Below are 10,040 nucleotides of genomic sequence, written 5' to 3'. Positions count from 1 at the left end.
TAAGGATTAAATGAGATATCTAGTACTTAGAACAGTGACCGCTCTTCTAAATAGCCACTGTAAATGTAAAGCGTAATCTCCAAGAAGGTAAGATAATTCTGTTTAACCCATCATTGAATCACGAGTACCACGAATTATGTTTGTCGTTAGTAGATGATGAATAAATATGGATGGATGATGATTACATGAATGCTGGAATGTGTTAGACTATGAAGAGAGCATCCAGTAAATGTTTAAGCAATCTAGTGGCACCTTTCTCTCTCTGGATATTGTGGAAACACCAAAGAAAATTACTTAATGGTAAAGAGTACACCCTCTAAAGTGGGTTGCCTAAAATGGTATCTCAGAATGGCCACCTACTAGTTGTTTGCCTAATTCATTTGAGTTAATTAACCATGAGAAAGTTTCTTATCTCTCTGTGATTAGTTCACTCCTAAAATGAAAATACTTTGTGATGATTAAGGGAGTTAAACATAAAGCACTTAGGATAATTCTAGGATACAAGAAGATTTTAATAAATGCTATTACTATTATTTGTTATTCAAAGTATTTTTTTGACAGTGTTTGTTCGGGGCGCTCCCCTAGCTTCTTGGACAGTTGCGCCCTGTGTGCTGCTGGGCTAGCGGCGGCGGCTGCCCAGTCGGTGTAAGCCTTTTCCGCGCGCCCGCTGGCCGGCGGGGAGCCTGTGAGCCTGGGCTCCCTGCGGGGCAAGGTACTGCTTATCGAGAATGTGGCGTCCCTCTGAGGCACCAAGGTCCGGGACTACACCCAGATGAACGAGCCGCAGCGACGCCTCGGCCCCGGGGCCTGGTGGTGCTTGGCTTCCCGTGCAACCAGTCTGGGCATCAGGAGAACGCCAAGAACGAAGATATTCTGAATTCCCTCAAGTACGTCCAACCTGGTGGTGGGTTCGAGCCCAGCTTCATGCTCTTGGAGAAGTGTGAGGTGAACGGTGCGGGGGCGCACCCTCTCTCCGCCTTTCTGCGGGAGGCCGGCCAGCCCCCAGCGACGACGCCACTGAGCTCATGACCCACCCCAAGCTCATCACCTGGTCTCCGGTGTGTCGCAACGATGTTGCCTGGAACTTTGAGAAGTTCCTGGTGGGCCCTGACGGTGTGCCTGTATGCAGGTATAGCCGCCGCTTCCAGACCATTGACATCGAGCCTGACATCGAAGCCCTGCTGTCTCAAGGGCCCAGATGTGCCTAGGGCGCCCCTCCTACCCCGACTGCTTGGCAGTTGCAGCGCTGCTCTCTGGGGGGTTTTCATCTATGAGGGTGTTTCCTCTAAACCTGCAAGGAGGAACACCTGATCTTCCAGAAAATACCCCCTCGAGATGGGCGCTGGTTCTGTCCATCCCAGTCTCTGCCAGACCAAGGCGAGTTTCGCCACTAATAAAGTGCCGGGTGTCAGCAGAAAAAAAAAAAAAAAAAGTATTTTTTTACTTTATTATTATTAAAAATAGAGAATTATCTGGTTAATGAAATGAAAAATGATATAAACCTTGAAAGGAGGAAACTATGCTCATAACAATAGCAAGAGAGATGAGCTTTGGGGCATGCTTTGTAGAATTAATGAATTTAGGGGCGATTCCATGGACTGATGAAGAGTAAATTTACCTAGAATATAAGGGGGCATCTCAGAAATGAATCTCCCCTTACATAATTACATATTGTCATAAAAAAGAAAATTAAGGGACAGTTTAAGGCCTTCAGGTACCTAAATAGTGTATATTGGATAAGCTGACCACTTAAGGCTAAAACAGGAATGATTTTAAAATCATAGCTAATAAAGCTGTTAAAAGTTTTATTTTAAATAGTGAAAGAAAATGCAGATAGAAGAATTGAATCTACATATTAGTTATTTTCTTGGGTAGTAACTAATATTATTTTGAGTGTTTTACAAAATTTGCCTAAGATAAAAAGCCATATTCTAAAAGGAGAATCTCTTTTACTCTTATAAAATTAAAGCATTCAGAAAATATTAATAATTCTAAAAAAGAGTATGCATCTATTGTTCTTCCAAAAATACTTATCACTTTTTTGTATATTTGACTATAACTCACAAACTAGATAATACACAGAAGAGAGTGGTTAGAATAGTGTACAGGCTTAAATAGTATAGGCTAAAATCATATTACATCATACAGTGAAGGGTAATAAAATACTTTACCTGGAGGTCTTTGGTTCTGAAAGAGATTAGCATTTGAATCATTCAATCCTTTAAGGACCCAAATAGAATGAAAAAGTGAAGAAAGGGCTAATTTTCTTTCTCTCTTTCTCTCTCTCTCTCTGTCTTCCCCTCTGAGATGCTACATCCATCTTCTCCTGTCCTTGGACACCAGAGCCCCCGGTTTTCACCCCTCCCTCCTTCTCAGATCTCTGAACTCAAAATACACCACCAGCTTCTTTGGTTCTACAGCTTCCACACAATTCATAGACTGTGGAACTTCTCAGCCTCCGTAATAGCATGGGTAAATTCCCACAATTAATGTTCTGTTATATATCTGTATATATCTTATTGGTTCTGTTTCTCTGGAAAACCTTCACTAATACATCCTGTGACTTTCCTAAGGCCAGGGCTAGAACAAAAGGCTGGAAATTACAGGGAAACCAACATTTGGTAACCACTAGTAAAAGAAAGAATTTTCGTAGAGGTGGTCAACAAAGTCACGGACTGCTTGATAAAGAGGTGACCTCATTCCATTTCTGGTACCATAAAAAGAGAGGCCCAATAGACATTGATAGGAATGCCCAGATCAGGGTGAGGTTGAAGTTGCTTAGGAGCCAATAAGCACAGTTCAACTAATCAGAATGGACAAGAGCTAATTCGCTATAATAGATACATTGTGCAGCTAGGCAGACATTTCCTGAATTAGAAGAGTGAATTGATGGGAAAACCACTTAGAATTTGCAGTGTTTTAATTCTTGTCGAGTAGGCACGAGTGAAAGGAACATCCTACAAGACAATCACTTTTTGTGAATATTGGGGACACTACTACCGTGTCCTTAGTCTTCTTCAGTTTTCATGATGTACACTAGCTCCTTGGTGATTTTGTCTTCTCCCATGAGTTTAAATGCCATTTAGGCACTGACAATTCTAAATTATGTATCTTTAAGCCTAAGTTCTCTACCTCAGTGGCTTCCTAATTCACTCAGAGTGAAAGTCAAAGTCCTTACTATGTCCTTGACGGACTCATAATCGGTGCCTCGGGCTCCTTTCTCCATTACGTCTCTGACTTCACCCAGTACTTGTCGTTCAGGTCATTCCAGCCACTGTTGCTCCTTGTTCTATGTCTGACATGCTAGGCACATCCTCAGTTGAGGTCTTTAGCAAAGATTAGTCCTTCACCCTGAAATAATTTTCTTACTAATATTCTCACAGCTAAATCCATCATTACAATTAAGTCTTTACTCAAAGCTCACCTTTTCAATGAGTGCTATACTCAGCACTTTATTTAAAATTTTGTGTTCTAAGATACATCTATGCATTTTTATTTTATTATTTTACTATTATTTTTCTCTCCCAAGTGCAAGTATATTTTTCTGTTTCGTTCATTACTATACTTTTGATAGTTATTTTTTTTTTTTTTTTGAGATGGAGTCTTGCTCTGTTGCCCAGGCCACTGTGCCTGGCCCTTGATAGATTTTTTTAAAAAAAATTATTGGTGGCCCATGCCTGTAAACCCAGCACTTTGGGAGGCCAAGGCGGGCAGATCACGAGGTCAGGAGATCGAGACCATCCTGGCTAACACGGTGAAACCCCGTCTCTACTAAAAATACAAAAAATTAGCTGGGCGTGGTGGTGGGCGCCTGTAGTCCAAGCTACTCGGAAGGCTGAGGCAGGAGAACCGTGTGAACCCAGGAGGCGGAGCTTGCAGGGAGCCGAGATCACGCCACTGCGCTCCAGTCTGGGTGACAGAGCGAGACTCTGTCTCAAAAAAACAAAAAAATTATTGTTCAGCAAATATGTCCTGCTCCTTCCCCCGGGAAGAGTACACTTTACTGCTCCTCATATGTTGGCTTGGGCTCTGAGACTTGTTCTGGTCAATGGAATGTGGGAAGAAATGACAGTGTGCCACTTTTAAACACAGGCTTTCCTCCATGAAAAGAGCATGTCCAAGGCAGTCTCTGTTTCTTGGGCCATGTTCTTAGGGTAATAAACAGGTACAGCAGATCTGAATTATACCCAGTGCCTGAATTGTACCCATCCAAACCCAACCTAACCCAGAGAAGCTCAGCAGAGCTACAGACAGCTCACAGATCCATGACCAAGACATAAATGCTCTTCTAACTCACTTGGATTCATGGTTGTGTATTATGTAAAACTCTTCCACTAAGCAGTTGATTGATGTACATCCCAGGCTCTAGAATTGTGTTTGGAGATGATCAATAAATATTATTTTAATTGATTAACCAATTAGACGTGTCAAAGGATACAAAATTACAGGTAGATAGGAGGAATATGTTCTAACGAGCTGTACCACTGTAAGATGACTATGGTTAACATTAATTATAGTTTTAGATAGCTAGAAGGAAGATATTGAATATTCCCAACACAAAGAAATGATAAATGTTTTAGATGATGGATGTACTAATTACCGTGATCTGATCACTATACATTATACGTATCAAGACTTTACTATGCACTTCATAAATATGTAGTTATTGTATGTCAATTAAAAATAAATAAATAAAAAGTTAGAAGTAAATGACTTTTAAATCATCTTTTCAGCCCTATTTTAACTGTTGGTGTCTGGTGCACAAATTATGCACTAGAATTAATTTAGTTCCTTATATAATTGTTTACCCTCTTTAAGGTCATGTAACAACTTTTTAGTAAATCATTATTTAGGATACTAAGCAGTATTTAATAAACTAAGGACATGTGTTTTCTAGTAACTGTTCATTCAAATGATATCCACATAAAACAAATTGAGTTTTTTGCTGCTTTTAATTTTTTAATCACTAACATCAGGTTATTCAAACATCAAGTCTAGTTTTTAAGAAAATAAAGATGATGATGTTGGCAGTCCAGTCATTTCAATGATACTAACAACCAGGATAAATCTACTTTTCAGCAGTTAAATCTGGTTTATTACAATTTGGTTATGATGTGACTTCACTTTCAGTAACTTGCACATTGGAGAAATTTAGTTTAAAGGAAATGATAAAATTTTGGAGGATGCCATTTCCATGTTTTGGTAATGAACCAGATTGTCACATACAACCATATCAAGTGTAATCACTTCAAAGATTTTGGAATTACTCCTTTCTGTTTTGCTTTCCATTCTGTTTCTCCTTTTTGTTTTACTTTTCTTCTTTACTCTTGTTTTTCTCTTTGCTACTTGTTCCTTTTCAAAGTTCTTGTTAACACTTATTAAGGAGTGTGGTTCAAAGCTCCAAAGCAAACAAGCAGCAGGAGAAAGGGATGAAAGAACTGGAGTTTAATTTTCCTGCCAGGTTTCAAATGGAACTCAACAGTATCTGGGGTACCAGCCAGGTTTTGTAGAAGCTGCTACAAGGCTGCCACCCTTTTAGTCTCCATACAATTATAACTGGGAATTGAAGAATTGTCCAAACATTGGAAAGCCAAATTTTCTTAGAATTTAGTTTCCACAGCATCAAAAATATGTTTGTATTCTCCACAAAGATCACTCAGCTCTCTCTACTCTGAGTATTTTGCTTGTGTCCAAAAGTAAAATATCCTCACACCATGGTACGGGAACATACTCGGTTCTCAACATTAGTAAAAGCTATAATATAAAAGTCCTTATCAGAGGAATTGACATTTCTAGATGATATTAAATTCACAAGGAAAAGACGTGTTCAATATTTCATTTGATCTTGATAATTTCACTACAAACATTGAATTTTTAATCTCTCCTTCATGAGGATGAGACCTTAATTCCTTTACAATGTCCATTGCTTAGCATAAGAAGTAGGCTTATTATTATACATATGTCAGAGAGATATATATATAGAAAAGTAATTCCTTTATTCAACTAATTCTTATTGAGCTCATGCTATATACTAGGGCTCATTTTAGGTGTTAGGGATATCCAATGAATAAAACAGGAAATAATTCTGGCCTTCAAAACATATATATATGTTTTTCAGTACTTAATAACATATAATATATTATACATTATATTTGTATATATTTTATATATATAAGGGATAACAAACAATAAATGCAATAAATAAATATAATGTATAATATGTTAGTATTAAGTACTGAAAAAAATAAAGCAGAGAAGGGAAATTTAAAGTCTGTAGATTGGGAAGAGGATTCACAATTTTAGGCAATATACTAGGGAAAAACTATAAGACACCATTAAAACAAAGGCTTAAAGGAGTACATCTAAAAAATATTTTTCTGATTACAAAAGGAATACATATTCACAGAAGGCGAAAAAAGCATTTCAGAAAATCTCAGAATATTGAAACAACTATTTGTAATTTCATCATTCATAGTTAATTCTCATTAAAAACTTGATTTAGATTCATCTCAGTCTTTGGCTATAGGTGGTTTTAACGTGTGTGTGTGTATGAGAGATAGAGGTAGAGAGAGGATATACAGGTTATTCAGAGAATTGGGACAATACTCAATTTCAACACTGTTAACCCAATTCTTATGCAAATAGTTTTAGAAAGCAATCTTTAAAGCTTTTTCTATTTTGTTAAAATGATACCATGAGGAATATAATTGTACATAAGTTCTTGCATATACCTTGGTAATTATTTTTGTGGATGCAACTATTCAAACTATTGAAGCATAATTCACTACTGAAAGTACAACAATAATAATAACATACTATAAAAAGTATAATTGAATATGGAATACTTGTTCACTGATGATTTACTAAACAAACTCTCATCTAAATCATACTTTGATCCAGATTGTTTATTGTTATCATGTTTTTAAAGAAGTTTTTCTTGTCTTCTTTTTATATTTTTTCCTTGATCACATTTTTTTAATTTCAAAAGTAACATCCCAAGTGTAAGGTCTTGCCATGAACCCATCATTAGCTGAAGGCAAATTTAAGGCACTTGGCTATCCCATTTAGGCCTGAGGTTGCAATTTTTTAAATTTTTGCAATCAGACCTTGGTGATGACCTTGAGCAGTAGGATATAAATAACTCCCACAGGCTTAGTGTTCCAATAATGGAACACTAGGTATAAATGGGTTAACCCATTTATATTTTCATGATCACGAACACTCTTTTCATGATCTAAAACCTAAAAACATAATGTTATTAAATTATTGGATAGTCTAACCTTCAGACAGTTTAATCTTGCATATTAGAAGGATGCTACTATAAATGTATTCTTCCTCATGTAGTGATGTGCGCTATTTATTTTAACTTATTAATATTATAAAGTTTTATTTAGACATTTTCAGTGTTAGCAATATTTAAGTTTATTTAAATTTAATTTAGCAGCTAGCACATACCACTACTGAAGAAAAAGCAATCATTCTCATTTTCCTAAAAGACTATAAAGTTGGAAATTATAATCCTCTCTTTATTTCTCCAATTTCTAACCTGTAATTTTCATGGCAAATACATTTTAATGAACTCAGTGCTACTCACATATTCTTCCTGATTTTATGTTGCAAGTTTACATCATCTAAGTGAGCTGTGACATACGAAAATAGGCAAAAAAGAAGATAGCAGAAAAGCCCTAATGTTTTGGAAGGTGAGGAGGAAGAAGAGGAGAAAACCCCCAGAAGTATGCTTATTTTTAAAAATGTGTTTATAAACCTATAGTTTTACTGAAATACACAGTTGATGCCCAATTGCAGATCCCTTTCATTTTGCAGAATAATTTATTAACTGTTAAATTCTTTAGATTTCACTTCAAAAAAACTATAAATTTTTAGAATTCTTCCTCTGCTTGCTGAAATCTCTTGTCAGCACCAGTTACAAAGATCCAGTTATTTGTTTGTATATTTAAACTCTCTGGATTTGACTTAGCTGCATTTGATACAGCGATAATTTCTGTATTGTTATTTCTTTGTCTTCGTATAGTGACTGGAGATAGGAGAGCTTTTGGAGCAAGGACAGCTATGGCACTACTTAAAAATGGTCTGTTACACAGACTGGTCTTCAGGGTCTTATTAGTTGGTGCTTGATGAGTACTTAAAATAACTTAAGGATAGAAAGAGTTCACTAGACAATAACAAATATAGAACATTATACCGCAGCAGGACAAGCCTAATGTTATATAAAAAGAAAAAAAAAAGCAACTAATACAAAACAGAAATCAGTCTCTGAATATCTCAGGAAACACCTAGAGATAATTTTCAGTTTTGAAGCTGGAAACAGTCTGTTTAGGGGCTAGATTTTTTATTTGTTTATCTTTTTTTTTTTTTTTTGAGACGGAGTGAGTCTTGCTCTGTCGCCCAGGCTGGAGTGCAGTGGCGCGATCTGGGCTCACTGCAAGCTCCGCTTCCCAGGTTCACACCATTCTCCTGCCTCAGCCTCCCGAGTAGCTGAGACTACAGGTGCCCGCCACCACGCCCAGCTAATTTTTTGTATTTTTAGGAGAGATGGGGTTTCACTGTGTTAGCAAGGATTGTCTTGATCTCCTGACCTCATGATCTGCCTGTCTCAGCCTTCTAAAGTGCTGGGATTACAAGCATGAGCCACAGCGCCCGGTCGTTTATCTTTTTACCAGAGTGAAATATGCCACCGAAAAGTACACATAACTTATGTTTATAGCTCAATACATTTTTACCAACATCCATGTAACCAGTACCAGATCAAGAAATAGAACCTGCATCTCAGTTCAGGGCAGGCCTATTGCCTTTTATTCTAGTTACTGCCTTTCTCAGGTAATCACTATCCTAACTTCTAACGTAACTAGGTTTTCCTGTTTTACACAAATAAAATTAAATACTACACACCCTTTTATGTCTGGAGTTTGTATTAAAATTATGTCTGTGAGATGCATTTGCATTGTTGCTTAAAGTTGTAGATTATTCATTCTCTTGCTCATAATATTCCATTGTGTGAATAGACAACCATTTATTTGGCCACTATACATTTCATGGTCATTTAAACAGTTTCTCACTTTGGGGCTATTACAAATAGCACTGCCATTAAGATTCCAGTGCCTGTCTTTTGGAAAACACGTGTTTCTAGAATTGTGGGTCATGGGGTATGCCTATGTCCAGCTTTAGTGTATACTTCCAAATAGTTTTCCAAAATGTTGTACCTCTTTATATTATCACCAGCAGCATGTGAGACTTCTGCTTGTTTCACATACCTTCCAACATGGTATTAGCTGTTTTGCTTTTTGAATAATACTAGTTTTTCAACCACTATTTTTCATAGTTTTTTTCTAAGCCCATAGTAATATTTCAATCACTATTTTTCATAACTATTCATAGCTTTAAGTACATTCACTGTTTTTAAAATCGCATGTATTCTTGACTGATGGTTTAACATCATAAAGCGTGAGATTATTTTTTTCTTCTGATGTTTGGTTTTTCTGTATTTTTTGGTTTGCTTTACCGGTTGGTAAAACAGATACATATGGATTTTTTAATAGAAAAAAAGCATTAAAGAGAAAATATGCCCTTAAAACAAGCATTTTTAAAAAAAACCTTTTTAGGATTACCAGTTTTTCTATTTATATCCAAGTCAGAAGATGGAACTCTTTCTAATAACCTGATAATTTTTCCATATCCTACAGGCATTACTTTCTCTCTAAACTTGAAAAACATGCCCCAATTTCAGGCCCATTTCATTGGAATGCTGAAGCTGAGTCCATTGACATATACCAAGGACATATTTCTCAGGTCTTTCATGTACATGGTCTTATTTATTCCACCAAAAAAAAAAAAGCCAAACAAACTTGTGAGATATTACAAGTGGAGTTCAGAAAACTTGCGACTCCTTCAAAGTTACATAACCTATAAATGGCAAAGTTGGGTTCTGAAATGAGATCTGCTAATTCAACATTTTCCTACTTATTTTGCTGAAGAAATCTCTTTTCATAGAACACTTGCAAACATCTTGCGGGACCTGTTTC

General features: G+C 36.7%; 1 pseudogene; it reads left to right on the top strand.

Annotated features, from left to right (window-relative positions):
- Positions 1-623: 623 nt before the first annotated feature.
- Positions 624-1,432, top strand: LOC109024454 (glutathione peroxidase 1-like; annotated as a pseudogene).
- Positions 1,433-10,040: the final 8,608 nt, after the last annotated feature.

The sequence above is a fragment of the Gorilla gorilla genome, chromosome 22 (assembly GCF_029281585.2).
Source record: "Gorilla gorilla gorilla isolate KB3781 chromosome 22, NHGRI_mGorGor1-v2.1_pri, whole genome shotgun sequence".
Lineage (NCBI taxonomy): Eukaryota > Metazoa > Chordata > Mammalia > Primates > Hominidae > Gorilla > Gorilla gorilla.
Note: the sequence above shows the minus strand (reverse complement) of the source record. Positions and strands in the feature narration are given on the sequence as shown.